This window comes from Rhinolophus ferrumequinum, chromosome 2, assembly GCF_004115265.2.
Source record: "Rhinolophus ferrumequinum isolate MPI-CBG mRhiFer1 chromosome 2, mRhiFer1_v1.p, whole genome shotgun sequence".
In the NCBI taxonomy this organism is placed as follows: domain Eukaryota; kingdom Metazoa; phylum Chordata; class Mammalia; order Chiroptera; family Rhinolophidae; genus Rhinolophus; species Rhinolophus ferrumequinum.
Window position 1 is genome coordinate 55,989,331 of NC_046285.1, and position 19,089 is coordinate 56,008,419.

General features: G+C 34.2%; 1 pseudogene; it reads left to right on the forward strand.

Moving 5' to 3' along the window:
• Window positions 1–15,248: 15,248 nt before the first annotated feature.
• Window positions 15,249–15,870, forward strand: LOC117032759 (40S ribosomal protein S17-like; annotated as a pseudogene).
• The last annotated feature ends 3,219 nt before the right edge of the window (window positions 15,871–19,089 follow it).

Consider the following 19,089-nt stretch of genomic DNA (forward strand, 5'->3'; position numbering starts at 1 on the left):
AGTCTGTTCCCCCTCTATTTTTCTTATAATAAATTGTATCACCATAGACTCGATTACTCACTCAGTTCTAAAACCTACAGATCCTCTTTTCCTCTTGCTCTCCTTTTTTAGTCATCAGGTCCTATTAGTTCTTATCTCCAAATCCATCTGCTTCTATTTCTACTACCATCATCTCAGTCCACAGTACCACCATCTTATGCATGGACAAATGTTATATTCTCCTAACTGTCTCCCAACTTTCAGGTTGTCCATCTCCAATTTATTACTATTTTTAATAAATCAGTTATCATTCTAAAATTAAATCAGTGTTGTCATTCTCCTGCTTAAAACTTTTCAATGGTTTCCAGTGATGCCAGAATGAAATCTGGACTTTTGGAAATGTGGCCTACAACTTCTGCAGAAAATGATTCTTACCTATCTCCAAAATCATCTCAACTTCTCTACCATAAGTTTCCTGAGCTCTTCACAATGGCCATATTTCTGTCCTTTGAGTTTGTCAAACCTTTTCCCAATCCCAGGCAGCATCATTTACCTAGAGTACTTCCTCCAAAGCATTGCATACATGCCTTTTCTTGTTTTTGTCTTTCAAGTTTTTAGTTACATGGTTAACCAAGTTGATAATAAACTCATGTTTTGCATTTTCCTCCTTCATTGTTTATTCTCACTGGTCTTTCAAACTTCCCTGGAATCAAATATCAATTTAATTATTGACTGTACCAGTCAGGGTTCTCTAAAGAAACGGAAACTTTTTCATTTAATACTGCCTTGATATTATAATTTCACCATGCCATTAAATGTTCTTCAAATTTATTATTTTATTGAGGATGCAATGTTGTATTTCACCAATGTATCACAATATCATTAAAGAATTTAAATGTTTTCCAATTGTAAATCTTATAATTGATGATAATCTCCATTGTTTAAATTCTGATCACATTTACAGGATTATTTTCTTCAGTTTTAATTATTAAGAAGACTGAAATTTCTTTATAATTCATAGTTCTCTTTTGTGATTTTGTACCTTTTGCTTATTATTCATTTGGAGAGTTAGATATTCCTTATTGATATAAAAGAAGCTTTTTTTATGTTGATTACATTAACATACCGTCTGTCATATGCATTGCAAATACTCATTCTTAGGCTGTTTCTCTCCTTAATACCATCTATACAGTTTTGATACCAATCTTTCAATTATCTATACAAATTTTGTGACATTTTTACTTGCTAATTTAATTTATTTTTTTTATTTTAGTAGATCATCATCTAGCCTGTAAGAGTAAAGGCAGAAATAATTTTGAAAGATGATTAAAGACAATTTTTAAGATACATTCTAAGGTTATATTAGAATAGTGTGATATTTTTACAAGAAAAAACCAAATAGGTCAATGAAATACAATAAAAAGGTAAGAAAAAAACTCATGTGTTAACGTTTTAAATAGTGAAGAAAGTGTGGACTATTCAAAAGTTGATTATTTGGAAAAAAATGGATTCATACTTAATTTAGTATTCAAAACAAATTTTAGATGGAACTTATATCCAAATGGCATTAACAACAATAAAAATCAAAGTTATTAGACGAAATTATATTAAAACAAAGTTTATTATAGTTTGGGGTAGAAAAATCTTTCTAAACAGGAACAAAAATAAATGCATATAGTATTTGCATCAAAATTTAAAACTTGGATCTGAAAAAAACAAACAAACTATGAATTACCACGTTTTCTCTCCTAGCTGATATTTTTTTCTTTGTAGCTTTTTATTAGATTAATGTAGTGTTTCTTCTTGAAATTTTTTTTGAAAGATAAATATTCTGTTTTCTTTTTTCTACTATCCAATCTTAAGTATTCAATACACACTTAAAGTCATTTTAACAAAAGCTTATCACTATCTTTATCCAACTCCCATGCTGATAGTATCTAAAGGTTTACTTCTCCCTTGTCTTTGAAAGCTAATTTTTAATCAAACAATGCTTAGATTTACTAATCTCATTTACCAATTTCTTTGTAATTCCCTCTTACACCTTAGTATTTAATATTATTTTTTTGATAGACTGTATCTATTACTTGCTCTTTCAGAGAGGATCAGTAAATCATAAATTTTATAAATCCTTGTATGTCTAAAATTGTTCACAAACTTAAATAGGTTAACTGGGTATAGAATTCTATACTCAAAGTTATTTTATCCTAATGATATGAAGATATTGCTACTTTGTCTTCTCAAATACAGTATACTGATGCTATTCTATATCTCATTCCTTTGTAGTTTATTTTTCTTTTCTGTATAAAGTTTCTCCTTGGAAATTAATTTCTTTCCATTATTTTCTTAGGTTTCATTTTGTTGTTTCTAGTTATGGGTGTTTGTTCTTGTTTTTATTTTTAATCTTTCTTGGCAATTAGAGGGTTCTTTAATCCTCAGAGTCATAGTTTTGTTCACTTTTAGAAAATTCTTGACCATATTTCTTGAAATATTAACGCCTCTTCATTCACTCTATTCTTTCTTTCTGGATTTTTTATTTCTAGCTGAATATTAAGATTTTGGACTTATTTTTGTCTTACATTTTTCTTTAATATTTTCAATATTTTGGGACATATTCAGGGAAGTTTCTCAGCTTAATGTATTCAGCACATTTTTCAGTTCCTCTAGTGAGTTTTTAAAAATTAAACTATATGTTTTATTTCTAGAATTCTTAATTTTTTTTCATAAGCACTTGTTTTTTATCAAAGTGTTTGGTTCTTGCTTTTTTGAAACAAGGTTTTGAAAGAAGTTATTTCCTTTGGCTCCTAGAAATTATTGAGTATATTACTTTGAAATCTTTTTTAGGCTGTCTTACTATCTCTATTTACTTGGTTATAAGCCCTATTGGTGGTTGAGTTTATTGTCTTTCTGTAAAGATAATTGGTGTTCATCTATCTGTTTTGTGATTCTTGATTGTTCGCAGATGAATTCTTTCCACATTCTGTGGTGGGAACTTTTCTTAATGAAAAGGTTTCACAATTGTACATATACTAACTTTGAAGATGTGTTAGCTGTAGACTTGTCTGGTGGGCAGAGAAACCTTAAAATTTGCTTCTAAATAATACAGCCTTAGTTTCCGCTTTATGATATTAAAACAACAGACTCTGCAGCGTTGTTCAGTTTACTTTACTTTTTTAGGAATTCCTCTCTAATTCTGGTTCATAAAGAATTATCGTACTTGTTTTTGAGTGTGGACAAAAATTTTCATATATATATATATTTATTTATTTATTTCATATATATATATATTTCATGAATATATATTTCATACACATACACACACACATATATATGTGTGTGTGTATATATATGTATATTTCATGAATATATATACATATATATACACACACATATATATATAATTTTAATAGGTTTTGTGTAGAGGGGCAATATTTATCATATTTCTCATCCACTGTCTTGAACTTGAAAAGAATCACTTATACTGATCACTTATACTGATTTCTAGTTTTCTGAAAGATTTTATCGGAAAAGAAAATTATATTTAATACATATTCTTTCAGCAACAATTGAGGTGAATATTATTGTACCCTCGTTGTATTGGTGGGGTATATTACATCAGCAATCTCCACAGAGAAGTATGAGCACCTCATAACTGCTTTATGTTGAAGAATATTTTCATAATTACTGTGAAGTGTTTCTTATTTTTTGTTTTTGTTTTGTTTTGTTTTGTGCTTCCTCATTTTTTTTAGAAGTTCAGTCCATTTAAGTTTGGTATTTACATAATATGAGTGGATTTCCCTAAATCTATTTTTATCTCTGATTGATTAATGGAAGAATATTTATCTGATCTTAATATTTTACTTAGACCTTTGTCTGAATATCTGGTTGATGTGTAAAACAGTTAGTTAAATTTCTAGTATTTAGTTATCACTTATCAAGTTTTTAAATTTTTTCCCCTAAATTTTCTGGTGTCTTCTGTTGGGTCATTTCTCTTTGTATAGGGAAATATATTCCTGGAAAATTTGGAACCAATTATTATGTTTCAACTGAGTAATGCATTCTTTTTTTTTTTTTAAGAAAAACTATAAGACTATATTTGTAAATGGACCACACCTGTTGTTCTAGGGGTATAATTAACAGTCCACCTTCTATTCACTTCTGTCTCTGAAATATTACACTTCTGATTGCATAGGCCTGAAATAAATATGGAAAATACAATATTTATTAGGGATCTAGAATATTGTCCTAACCCTGTACCTCATAAAGCTTTGCAGTCATTTCTTTATAACCCAGAAATAACTGTATTGTTTCTATTCAACAAAAGTTCCATATCTCTGAGGAAGCATGAAGAAGGGTATTGAAATCGCTCACCATTTTCCTGCTTAACTTGTTATGTTGCTTCATTGATATTGTTTTAATTGCTATTGCTGAAAATATTCAGTACCAAAGAAAAGCACTACAGAACTTAAACACAAATAAAAATTTCTCTGCTTTCGCAAGTTTCCATTTTGCTTTTGTTTGATAAATGTGCACACATAAACACAGGTCCATGTCATAAAAATAACCATTCTCCTTTTCCCATTGATAAATGTCTGTTCTGATGCCTCTCTCTGATTTATTTATTTATTTATTTAGATTTCAAGAATTAGCTATGGGCTGCTTTAAATGAAACCTTCTAAAATATGATTTAAAAAATGTATATCTAAGTTACTAAAGAAGGAATGCCAAGTTTCAGACTTTTGAAACAAATACCTTTTAAATTTCAAGTATCACATGTGCGCTTAGAAGAGCTGTTTGTTCAGTATTCAAGTTATCCATGAGTCTTCATGCTGCTCGATCAACACTTACAACCTACTGGTCACTGTCTGTGACTATGTGTTTAGAGAGTTGTTTTCTGTCTGTGGAATTCTACTTCTCTCTGTGTGAGCTGAGTTTATATTCTACCCATGTTTCTTCATCACAAAATGGGGAAGAAAAATGAGATAATGCCTGTAAATGTGTTAACTGTCTAGAACTTACTGTCCAAAAGTATCGTAGAGATCATTAGGCATGCAATACAAAACAAAACTTTGTTTTTAAATCAATGAGACAAAGGAGAGAGAGAACAAGGGGGCAGACTATTCACTTGCATTTATATTCATTCATGAATTCATTCAAAATGTTATCGAGAGTCTACTATATCCTAGTCATTGTGTAAGGTATGGGGACTGCAAAGTTGAAAATGGGATAGTCCTTTAAGGAGCATAGTAAGGAAAACAGATATAGCCATTAAGAGCTGTAACAGAACACAAGACGTGATAAAGGCTGAAAGTGATTGTCAAGGGTCTGGGATAGAAAAATGTCAGTAAAAGAAGGGAAGAGGGAACTAGGAGTTTTTTTGTAACTAACTTTTATTTTTGTTAAGCTATTGGTAATATCTATAGTGTGGATAAAAAGGAGGCTACATAGTAAACCTGGCAAGCTCAGGGAAGGCCAGCATGATGGGCCCTACAAACTGAGACACCAAAATTAACCACATAGGTTGGTCTGAAGATAAAAATTTTTAACTAAAAGCTGGTCATGGTTGGTAGTCATAGCCTGGGCCTGCAGCTTTCTTGACAAAGGTCAAATTTGACCTCAAGTAAGCCTGTCTATTGTCGTTTTGCATCTAGAAAACATACCTTGGAATGTCAGAGTAACCCCTTTTCTCCAGACCCCTCAGGACACAATCCACCCCACCAGAGCAAGAAACCACAGAACCCCTCATTGAGATTTTGTTCCCCGAATACCATCTCTATGTGCTGTAAATGTTAATTATTAGATATCCTGTACCCACCAATGTAAAAGAAGTATGTGCCTCAGAGATTTCCCTGCTTTGCTTTCTCCCTCCCCCTTAAACTACCATCAAAGGATTTCATGTAACCCTCCTTTATGTCTCTTCCTTTGATTCTAATGTAGAAAATAAGCTGCAAAACTGCCATTCTCCGGAGCATTTTCTTAATCCATTGAGTTATTTGCTTCCCTGCAATTGTGGTCAGTTTGGCTCAAAGAAACTCATAAAAATTCTCCACTGGTTTGGACGCTTCTTACATAGACAATAGTATTTACAAACTGCTCTAAGAAAAAAAAAAAGAAGGTTATATCAGCACTACATCAGAGTCTGTTAGTATTTTTCTTAATTTTTAATTAATCTTAATTTTTTAACTAATACAGGAAATTAAAAAAAAAATTAAGTATACAAAGGTAACTGAGAAAAATGAAAATCTTTTATGTCTGTCCCCCAGGTACCATCCCTCCATCCCTTTCAGAGGCATCTACCATAATGGCTTTGTACGCATTCTTGCAGTCTGTTCTATGAACTGACATGCATAATCAATTAAAGATTCATTTCACAGATACATGGGAAGCATTGTTATGCAATTTTCTGTTTTCAATTAAAATTATTTCTTGGAAATTTCAATTTTTTGTATCCATGCCTCTCTCTCTCTCTCTCTCTCTCTCTCTCATTATTGCATAGAATTCCACAGTATAATTTATCTTTAGAATGGGGTCTGAGTGCCTGAGTACCCAGGGTTGCTCATAGACTTTCCAGGAATATATGGGAATGAAGAAAGTACTAACTGTTTTCCAGATCTTTAACTTTCCAGTGTATTTTTACCTAAAATTGATTTGCCTGAGAACGCTCCTGTGGTATGACTGCTCTCCTTTTTTTCCTCCATTTTCACAATCAATCAATTACCATTCAGAAAACTATACCTTCCACCAATCCCTATTATTTACTATGATGTAATTGCCTCAAAATATAAAAGATTTGGTGGTGAAAATCAAAGAACAATCAGAGAATGAGAGCTTCTGGTGGAAGGGACCAAAAGAGCAATGCACAGCTTTAACACATTGAGGGGGTAACGTGGATTTCATTCAGGCAACTGGACTAGCTTAGAACTGAATTTCAAAAGTGAGATGGTGGTCCCTGTAACAGATATTTGCTTTTTGAATTAGAAATGAAGTCAAATATTTTTGACACGAATATGAGACCTGTCTTTGCTATTTGGATTATATGGCAGACATTTTCACGAATTGAACGAGTACATTTACAGCACTTCAATTGTATAAAGATATATTTAAAGCATGCGCACAATACTAAAAGCATCAGAAACATATCTTTTTGTAATAAAACATTATGATTAAAATAAAGTTGATGTCATAGTTTCTCAAAATTATTTTGAGGAATACTTAAACAAAAATTTTAAAGATCCTTATCTTAAGATACGTTCCTATTAATGGACTTCCATCATTCCTTTAATCAGCAGATATTTACTGAGCACCTACTGTGTACCAAACAACTGTTTTAAGAGCTGGAGTTACATCAGTGAAGAATAATAAACAAAATCATCGAACGAACCAAACAAGAAAAACAGTCAAAAATAATCCAGTTGGAGGAAGCACAAAATAAATATTCATAAGGCATAAAATATATACTATATTAAATAGTAATGAGGAAGTGTGTGATTTTAAATAGGCTGGTCAAGAAAGGCTTAGTGAAAAGATAACACTTAAGTAAAGGCTTGAAATAGGTGAGGGAACAAGTGGTAAAATACAGGCAGAGGAAGCAATAAGTGTATGGGCCCAATGTCAAGGTTAAGTCTCAGGGGGTTGAAGATTTCAAAGGAGGGCACAGTGTCTTGAGCAGAGTGAGCCAGGAGAGATAGGTTAGTGAAGTGAGAAAGGTCAAGGAGAGGAAGTTTTGGGGGCAGAGATGTAAGGAATGGAAATTACATGGAGTTAAGATTTAAGAGTTATTGTAAACATGCTGGTTTATACTATGAGCGAGATGAGAAACCAATAGCGAGTTCTAAGCAAGAGAGAGGCTAGATTCTGACTTTCGTCTTAGAAGAATCACTCCACCGGCTCTATTAAAAGCAGACCACAGTGGGATGAGGGTTTGGTGGCCATTTAGGAGACTGTTTCAGTCATTCCAGTAAGAGATGATGGGGGCTCAGACCAGAGAGTGAGAATGGGGGACATGAGAGATGAGTGGATTCTTCGTATATCTTTAATGTACAGCCAGTAATAGGGCTGCATAAATCGCTGCCAATTGGATGTAGGAGCTGAGAGAAAGTGGTTTCAAATATGGCTTATAGGATTTGGGCCTGAGCTACCGAAAAAATGAAGTTTTTATTTACTGAGATCTAGACGACTGAGGTGAGAACAGGTTTGGAAGAGAAGATCAAGAGTTTGTTTTTCAAGTTATGTGTGAGATGCATATTAGGTACAAAAAGGGAGATGCAGGTAGGCGGGTAGTTGTATGAATCTGGAGGTCAGAGGAGGAATCTGATCTAGAAATGCAAGCTGTCAAGTGGAGAGTAGTGGATGTCAAATCAGAGAACCAAGAGGCCAGATAAAGTCACCAAGGAAGTGAGTGCAGATGGAGAAGAGACCTTAGGACTGAGTCCTGGGGAACTGCAACAATGAGGAGGTAGGGGAGATGGGGAGGAACCAAGAAAAGAGGTCTAGTCTTAGCGGCCATTGAGGAAGGGAGAAAGCCAGGAGTGTGTGGTGTTTTGGGTATATAGATGACGTATTACAGAACTGTATATTTGAAACATATGTAACTTTACTAACAATTGTCACCCCAATAAACTTTAATTGAAAAAAAAAAGCTATTTCACTTTAATGTGTTTCCCATTTTTCGCTATTATTTAAAAAAATAAAGCAGTGAACATCTTTGTGCACATATGTGAATATTTCCTAAGAATTGATTCCAGAAGTAGTATTGTTATGTCAAAAATTTGTGAATTTCAAAATTTTATGGATTCTGCCAAAGTGCCTTCCAAAAGTTTCCCTCATTTATCACTCTTCAAGCATGTTTGAGAGTGCCTATTCCCCATATTATTACACATTTTTATATTACCAAGCATTGAAAATAAATAAAAATGTTTTAGTTTCAATTTGCATTTTTCAATTTGCATTTTTGATCAGTGTTAAGGTTGAGCATCTTTTTTATCAGTTTACTGGCCATGTGCATTTCTTCAGTGAATTCCAATCAAAACCATTTTCCCATTTTCACTTGACTTGTTTTCTTATAGATGTGTAGATGTAGAAGTACTTTCATATTCTGAATGTAAGTTCCAGTCTGTCATTTGCTTCTTAACTTTATGTTGTCTTTTATCACAGAGAAACTGAAAATTTTTATGTAGTCAAATGTGTCAAATTTTTTCTTTACAGCTCTGGAACTGTGTTTTGCTTAGATCGTCCCCCACCATATGCTTATAAAAATCGTCCTGCATTTTCTCCTTAACACTTTCTATAAAAAAACTTTCATAGTTTTTTTAGTTGCATTTTCCTCTCTAAGCCATAAGGAATTTATACTGGTATATGTCTTGAAGTTTTAAATAATTATTGTTTTCCAAACGTATCACACGTTTTGGCAACACCATTTATTAAAGACTTGCTCTCTTTTTTCCCACTGATTTGAAATGACAATTTAATCATCAGCTGAATTTCAATATTTTTCATAATTCTGTTTCTGGACTCTATGTGTTATTCAATTAGCTTACTTATTTATTTTTGCATAATTTTACTTATTTTAATAACTTATTTTAATACTTTAAAAATATCTTAAGCAAGTCTTTTATCTTATCCTTATTTTTTTTGGTTATTGTTTCACATTTTGTCTTTTATTTAAATATTTGCTCCAATTTATAGTGTTCCAATATACAAACTAACAAAAATCTGGGATTTTATTGGATATAGCTAAATTTGGGAAGACTTTACATATTTATAATAATTAATCTCCTTCAATAAGCATGGTACATCTTTTCATTATCTGTGTTCCTTGGCAGGGTTTTATCATTTTCTTCATAATTTTCTTTTTCATGTCATCTTAGGTTTATTTCTAGTTAATTTACGGTGTTTCCTAGAATTTTATGAGGAAAAATATTCTGAAAGAGTGCCCAATTTCAACTTTAAGAGAAGGGCACTTTTTAGCTCTATTGACTGGCCTCAAACATTCACATAGCACGTACCATAGTTAAACTGTGTCTGAGTATTATAAAATTTGTTTTTCGTGTTTTTTTTTCCCCAGCCCAGTATTTGTCAACTCACAGCTGAGAGCATGATAAAACTGACCACTAGATGGCAGAGTAAGCCATATTTCCTGGACTTGAGTAAAATACTTTAGACAAGAAACTCTGGTTCACAACCCCACTGAGAAGAATAAATTGTTTTACAGTCCACAACAAACCAGCATACACTGGCAATAATATTGATCTTTACAACAATTCAGTATAAAATAGATCAATGATCCCTGACTCCAAAACAAGTGCCATAAATAATACTTTATTAAATTCTCATATAAACATGCTTTTTTGCTCTTTCTCTAATTCCTCTTCTTTACTCCACTGCATAATTGTGGTATTCTATAAAGTTTAACTTTTGATTTTATGCTTTTCTCTGCTCTTTTTTTCTTCTCTCTATATATAACTTATCTACTTCAAGATTTCAATTATCATCTCTGTGCCCAGAACCCCCAAACTACATTCATGACTCACTTTCATCTTCAAGTCTCATATTTTTAATAATGAAATGACATGTCCTGTAGGCTACCTGAATCCTTCTCTTCCACTAGGGCACATAGGTCACTAGCATTTACCTCTCCCAGTAAACTCTTGGCCAATACTTTTTAAGCAACAAGCTGTATCCCGTTAGTTGGTTGCATAATCAATGTAGTTAATCGCATTTCATGGCAATGTAAAAATGAAATACTATGTATTAGAAAAATGTCAGAGTGCAATGTCTACAGTAAGGACTTATATTCCTTCTATAAGACACTAACATCAGCTAAATATGTACATCTATATGAATATATACAGTAGGTTGTAATAAAGGTATATTTTTACCATGGGTCATAGTCAAAGAAGTGTAAAGAAGAAAAAAACAAAAAGCTACTAGAATCCCTCAGACTCCATTTCACCAATATAGTGGAGGAGCCCAAGGCTCCATTTTCTAAAATGCACCAAGTCACTCTAGACCCTAGTCCCTCAGTCTTTGCACAAATATTGAACTCCTGCTCTATGCTTCTAGGTGCATGGGACCATGAAGTCTACCTAGAGGTCTCCTTACAGCCTAAGAAGTCCAAGCCTCTCCAGAGGTGTGTAGAACCAAACTAAAATGGAGTCATTTATGTCACAAATAAAATGGATACAATCAGTGCAGGTGCATATAGGAAACTTAACCTAATTTTACAGAAATTCACAGCTTTTCTCGAAAATCATCAGAGGACATCAGCCACTCCCCAAATGCCAAAGCTAATCATGCCATCTCTGGACTTCTTTTTTCCCCCTGACTTAGCTACCCTGATCTAAATAAGAAAGACCACTAGTCAACCAATCAGCCGAAAAGCCAAAAAACTTCCATATTATCTCCTAAAAATGCTTTAGTCTGTGAGCAACTTGGAACTCATCACTCCTATAGACTTGAGTTTCCCCACTTGCAGGTGGAAAGCCTTGTAATAAACTCATTGTTCTGCTTTGTTTTATTCAATATGCAGATTGTTTTTTGACAGATGCTTAGGTAAGTCAAACTCTCCCATCTTTCATACTATAATTAGCTTCAGAGTTCCTGCCTCCTGTCCTCCATGCCTTGCTGTGTAGGCTGTATCCTTTCCTGACTTTTTTGCAGGAGCAGGTCTAAACCCTAGTCATGCTGAAGTCCTATTGGATATCCATTTACATGCCTTACTGTCATTTAAAAGTGAACACATTTGAAACTTCACCCATTGTCCTTGTTCCAAATCAATTCATATCTTGATTTTTATGGTATTAACAATTTCACAGACATATTAATTACTTAGCCTTAAAATGAGTATTAGATTAGCTGTTAAGAGCATTTGCTTTAGACTCAGAAGAATCTACCTGTGAACATCAGCTATCCCACTTTTTCTCTGTGTGTCTTTATACAAGTTACTTAGTATTTTTAATTCTCAGTTCCTTATCTGTAAAATGGAAATGATGAAAATCCCTATGCTATAGGGACATCGAGAAAATTAACACTGTAACACTTAACACAGTGTCTGGCAAATAGTTAAGAATACAGTAAATGTGAATTATTATTTTTAATAGTATTAGTAGCAGCAGCAGCAGCAGCAGCAGTTGCAGCAACATACCTGAAAGAAATGAACAGAACCTGACTAGTCTTTCATTCACTTTGGTATGATCCTGATTCTTTTGTATTTTATCCTCCATAGTACCTAGCTCAATATCTAATACATCAAATGCACTCAATAATAGGGTGTGCCTGTTATCTTAATATTCTCTAATTATTCATTTTAGTTATCTAATTAATATTTTAATATTATGTTCCTTAAGTACTTATATTTGTCTTTTATATTAGAGAATTTGCTAAAAATGTTGTTTCTATGCCACAATTTTTAATGATATGGTGAGATATCGTGTCATTCCATAGGAGTAAAAACAAAGAAGAAATATATGTATGTTTTATGTCTGTAGAGATGAGATTAATAAAATCCATTATTCGTTATAAAATTCATGTTTTCTATGTAAAATGAAAAGAGTTAGAGCCTAAATGTTGGGAAACTACTCTAAAATGACTTGGGGGTTTCTTTTCTCCGATATTTCATGATTTTGGAAAATTTTAAGTATTGTTCTCCTTGACATTCTCAAGATATTCTGGCAAGAATATACCTTCAGTGTAATAGAAAAAGAAATATGATCTTTGGAGACACTTTGTTCCCTGCTCTATTCCTACACTTAATCCAGTGCCTGGCATGGTGATCAATAATATTTACTAAAGGAAATAATGAATAAATAAATACAAAAATCAAGGCCTGACTTTGCTAATTAATATCCTAGCCTTAGGCAAGCTATTTACCTCTAAACTTGATTTTACTCTTCTCTAAAATGGGGAAAGTCTACCTTACAGCTTGTCATCATGTAAAACAAGGACTGCATGATAGTGTATGACTGGTAGTTAACATGTTACTAGTATCCTCCTCCCTTTTATTGATGGAATAATAAAACATCTATCCAAGTGCCCAGGTTAGTCTTATTCATAGAGATGTTAGTGTTTTGGTAGGAGTATAATTGTGTAGGATAGATTGCGAAGAATGACTGAAATTTCGGCATGGAATACTACTGTTAGCTCTAGAAGGGATTTTAGGCCATTTAATCTTATTGCTTCATTTTATAGATGATGAAACTGAGGCACAGAAAGGCAGAGTATCTTTCCCAAGTTCCCATAGCAAGTGAATGGCTGCAGCTGAACTACATTCCAGGTATCTTAAATCCCAGCACAACACAAGATAGTTTTGTTTTATTTTTTCCTCTCCCTCTCCCTCTCCCTCCCCTTTTCTTTTCTCTTCTCTCCTCTCCTCCCCTCCCCTTCTCTCCTTCTACCCTCCCCTCCCTTTTCCTCCCCTCTCCTCTGCCCCTCCTCCCTTTACTATACTAGGCAGCTTTCCAAAGTTAGAGTCAGATGATCATTGGCCAAGAGAGACCCACCAGGGAAGACAGTAAGACAGCAGGCAAAGTTAAGACACAGCATCTGTTAATGTTTTATTCTCATTTTAAACATCAGTTAGAGACTTAGGAAGAGCTCTCTGGGGTGGCCAGAGTTGTGCAGCTTATGAGTAAAGCATGCCATCTACCCTGGTCTTTGAAACTGTGGCGCACTGATGGGCAGCTAGGGGGAAATGCAACAGTCAGCAGTTAATCAAAGGGCAAATCTGGTGCAGATGAGAAATTGGGCCTCTCTTCTGAACAATCAGGTTACGGAATCTAATTGGCCCCACTTCTCCACATGTCACTGGAACCCTGTGTTCAATAAATATTTAATTCTTGCATTTGTTAAGTATTTAGATATTTTACCAGCTGTTTTTAATAAGAACTTTATATTTCCTTGTATTTATGTTCATTAATTTAACTATGTGTCCCTAAATAATGTTAAAAAATGTTTTTATACATGAAAATAGTTTACTAAAAAATAAGTAATTATTTCTGTTCATTTAAAATCTTCTTTTCTTATAGTTGCATTGACCTTTTAACTGAAATATGTTTTGCTTATTTAACCAGCTCCCTTCTTCAGATTTTTTCAGAAAAATATCGACATTTGGTAAAAAGGTGTTTGTAAAAAAAAAAAAAAAAAAGGAAAGAAAATAAAAAGAAGAGTTGACATCATCCTGAAATTTTAACTTTTCTATTTTAAAATAATCAATAGTTTATCATAACTTTAATTGGTTTTGAATACATAGATAAAATCAATTTTTGAGTACTTTCAATTTCATTAAAATTTGAAATTTTTCAGAACAAAGAAGTGGAATTAATTGTATTTTTAAATATTAGTCCCTCATTCATTCAATCAATAGTTTATTGAGTATTTCTATTTTCTAGTCCCAGGCTAGCACATTTCTGTATTACTTGTTACAAAAAGGCTTCATATAAAATTGGTATTATTGGCCAATATTCCAGATGAGTAAACCGATATTTAAAGAGGCCCAAGTCACAGAATTAATAAAAAAGGCTGAGATTCAAATCCAGGGTATATGGGGCACGTTTCATTGTCTCACAAAATCTCAATAAACTAATAATATTTAGCATATATTTAGCAGTGGCCAAGTGCTAGACATCATTACAGATATTGACTGTTTTTTTCACACCACCGCACACACAGGTAAGTAATAATACAATTAGAAACAGAATCTCAGAAAGCTTATATTTTCTTGGTGCAGAGAGATGTTGATATTTGAATCTCAGCCTGTTTGACTCTAAATCCCATATTTTCCAGGGGTTTTTAATCAGAAATGTAGAAGTCAACGTCCATTAACCTGGATCTAAAAAAATTTTCATTTTCATACTGACCTGTAATATTTTTTTTTTCAACTACGAATGGTGTCAAAAAAACAAAAAAAATCACAGTAGTGTTGGAGGCCCAATACAGACAAAGGTATCTAGCATATAAAAAGGTTGAGATTCAAAAACTTTTATTCTGCCTCTCAAAAGTCATTAAACTCATACCATGTGCCTAGCACTGGGTTTCATAAACCAATATTACAAAAGAAAAAAAATTACAAATTACCCCAGTAAGCTCCAAGACTTGTGAAGGAAATAGACATATGAACATTGAATCTATATACAACATTTAAAAGCCATAACAGAGGTAGTGAGACAAAAGATAAAATCACCAATGTTACCCCAGACAGCTCCTCAGGAATAAAGGCAACCAGGAGACATTTCTTAAAAGAAGAGCTATGGGAGCCTCTTTCCCCAGATCCCGCCAAGATGGGCTATATTCACACCAAGATGGTGTAGAAGGCAGCCCAGCTCATCACTGAGAAGTACCACACGCGCCTGGGCAATGACTTCCACACAACAAGCACATGTGCAAGGAGATCTCCATTATTCTCAGCAAGAAGCCCCGCAATAAGATAGTGCGCTATGCCACACATCTGATGAAGTGGATTTAGAAAGCTTCTTGGGAGGCATCTCCACCAAGCTGCAGGAAGAGGAGAGAGAAAGGAGAAGTAATTTTGTTCCTGAGGTCTCAGCCCTGGATCAGGAGATCATTGAAGTTGATCCTGACAGTAAGGAAATGCTGAAGCTTTTGGACTTTGGCAGTCTGTTCAAACTGCAGGTCACTCAGCCTACAGTGGGGATGAATTTCAAAACAACACATGGAGCCGTTGGAATCTTTCTGCTGTGCTGTGGTATTTTCAATAAACCATGGACAACCAGAAAAAAAAAAAAAGACTCATGTTTCAAGAAGGATAGGAACTCACCTCACCTTGCAAAAACAGTTCAGGGAATAAGAACAACTTGTGCAAAAGCACTAAATTGTGAGAGGCAAGGTGCACTTAGAGAACTCAAAACAGTTCAGAGCAAGTGGGCTGCAAGGTTCATGTGAGAAAGTGTCAGAGGCAGAGACTGCAAAGCCAGGCAGTGGCCAGGTCATGTTCACTGTGACACAATATAGTGCTGATTTTCCCCATGGAAAAGGGGCAAATCCTTGAGAAGTATCTATCCCTCATGAGAAAGAGCATGACGTTTTGCAAATAAGTGATCAGGACTGATCTCTACACACTTTCATCATCCCCTGACTATAAAGGCTGCTTTGCCTCAAACCCGCCTTAAGCACTAGGTGACTGCTTTCGTAGAAGCACAGTAGACACAGCTGAGGTTGACCAGATGCCCCTTAGAGTGAGCAGGAGTCTTGGTGTGGGGTCCTAGGTTCTGGAATTTTAACCAGATGTTTGAACAGAGTCCAGTTTGTTTTCCTTCTGAGCATAGTTCTCACTTTATCTTGTTCACTCAGACCTACAGCTGGGAACAGAGGCTGTAAAGGAGAGGGCTTGCATGGGTTCTGGGAGACATGAAAGGAGGGACGTGAAAGCATTGGCGCTTCAAATCTTGACTTCTGTTCCAGAGATTAGTGCAGATCTTTCCGCACTGGTCTGAGAGGGGTCCACAGCTTCACTTGGAAAAAAAAACAAATGAGGTTTTTCTAAAACTTTGAGCAGGACTGGTGGAACTGAAGTTGGGATAGGATGGGCTTGTGTACTGATACGGGCCAGAGATAAAATTTATTCCAATAACAGTCATCGGGCCCTTTCTGTGTGTCAAGCACTATGCTAAACATTTTACAAATATTAGCTCACTTTTTCCTCACAGTAACCCCATGAGTTAGGGATTACTTTTCCTATTTTACTGATTAAAAAGCTGTGTTTAGTGAGCTTAAGTGGTTTCTCAGACTTCACCCTACAGTCACCTTTGTAAGAGCCAAGATTTACATCCAGGTCTAGCTGACTCCAAAGACCACACTCCATAAAGAGACAGTTTTATGTACTGGAAAGAACACTTTTTAAGGAGTCTATCTGTAGCTAAATTCTCACTCTGCGGCTTAATTTACTGCGAAATCTGGGTTGTCACTTACTCTCTGTCTTTTGGTTTCCTTACATGAAAAATGGGATTCATAATAATTTTATTTATCACAGATATCTGTTGTGGAAATCTAATGAGTTCATGCATACAAAAGAGTTTTTGATGTTGCCAAACGCTATATAAAAGATTTTACATATTTTTATTTCTTTCAAAGCCTCATTTTTCTTACCTATAAATTTGAGATAATACTGGGAAGTACTATATAAACTGTAAAGTATTATAGAAATGAGGTAATGCATAAACAATCACTTTATAATTCTAATAGACTGTAAGGGATTATAGTGTTTACTGTCACTTCCTCTGAGACTAATAACATGTATCACTGGTTAATATTCTTCCACTTTTATTAGGTTTCTTCTATTGCTGTGGCATACATTTTCCAAGTAACTTGGCAAACAACTTCCCCCTATCCATTTCTCCTCCTCCCAGGCCCTCTGCCACTATAAAACAAGATGACGCCATTAGAAAACTAGCAGCATGTTCTTTGAATGACCTGCTCAAGTCAAAGCCTCATGTATGACATATCTGAGGATCTGCACATGCATTAATACTATAAAAGAGGTTTTGTGAGAGAGACAAATACAAACACTATGAGGTCACTTCTTCCACAGTATAACAGGATACAGACTCTTGGAAGAAAATAGTATAAATGTCCTTTTGGAAAATTCTGTCTCTGAGCACAGAACACATTATAAGTTTTTCCAGTATCCTCCAACATACAGTACATGAAACAGTGTGTCTTTTCTTTTATTTTCTTTCATTTCTCTCTCTCTCTCTCTCTCTCTCTCTCTCTCATAGTTCTATTTTCAGGCAAAAGAGGAAAATGCTGGGAGGGAGCTTTCAGTTACTAATAACTTCCAAAGTCAATTTCTGCTCTTTAGGCCCCAGTCTGTTTGCAGAGAGAGCAGTGCAATGAATCCAGAATCAAGGTCCCAGCCCCACTTCCCAGGTTGGGTGAATAGTTCAAATGTTAGCCATCTTCAGCTGCCAAGGAGGGCAGTATAACATGCAGTTAAATAAACACTGAGGTAGAAATCAGGAGATCTAGGCTCTACTAAATAATTCTACAAATAATTGTTGTGTGACGAAATAACTACTTTTAATGATGCCTACTAAGTTCCTGGCACCACTTGTCAGAGGCTCAGTAAACAGTTGTTAAATGATCAAATAGAAATATATATTATAATATATATTTAAAATATACACAAATATATAAGTATATAACTAATACTTATTATATATAATAATTATATATATGTATATATGTATATGTGTATATAGATATAGATATAGATATAGATATAGATATAGATATAGATATAGATATAAAATACTCAGTAACCAGTTAGCAAAATTTCAGTGGAGGCATTCTGATCATTGTACTTCTAGACTGCTGGTGGTGCTGGCAGTAGTGTAGAACTTGGTTTTGGAACAAGAGGATAACTTCAGAGGAAGTGTAAGAGCTGTGAATTGAACTCAGGTCATTATCTCCACTATACCATTTTGCCTCCTATGGTGAGTGAATTGCCCTCTCTGAGACTTACTTTCCTCATCTAGAAATTAAGTAGTTAGAATAGATAATTTGTAAGCTCTCTTCCAGCTCCATGGTCTACTCCTACCGTGCAGCACATAACAGTGTAAGAACCCTAGATTTAGAATTTTCAGTGATGACTCAAAGCTAAATCTCCATTCCACGAAGAACAACATCAAACACACAAAAGTTGTACGGTCTCTTCTTACAGATAGTAATGCTATAATTTCCTTTAGTGTCTTACTCTGTTAACTACTGACTTCATATCCAGAAACACTAAGCAGCTAGTTAACATCTTTTACTCTTATCCTTTATTCTGGGTAATTAATTTTTATTTTATTAAAAGCCTCAAAAACTGCAACTGTTGATCTTCAGTCTTTTCTTTAGAGCAATGGTTTTCATTCATGACTGCACATTAATGTCAGCTTTGCAGCTTTTAAAACATAAGGATTTCCAGGCCCCGTCCTCTGAGATTCTGATCTAAATGCAGAGTCCAAGCATCATTTCTGTAAAGCTATTCAGGTGATTCTATTATGTGGTCAGGGTTGAGAACTACTGTCTCTCAAATATTAACATGCAAATGAATTATTGGGTATCTTGTTCAATGAAGTCTCTGATTCAGTAGGTCAGAGGCAGGGTCTAAGATTCTATATT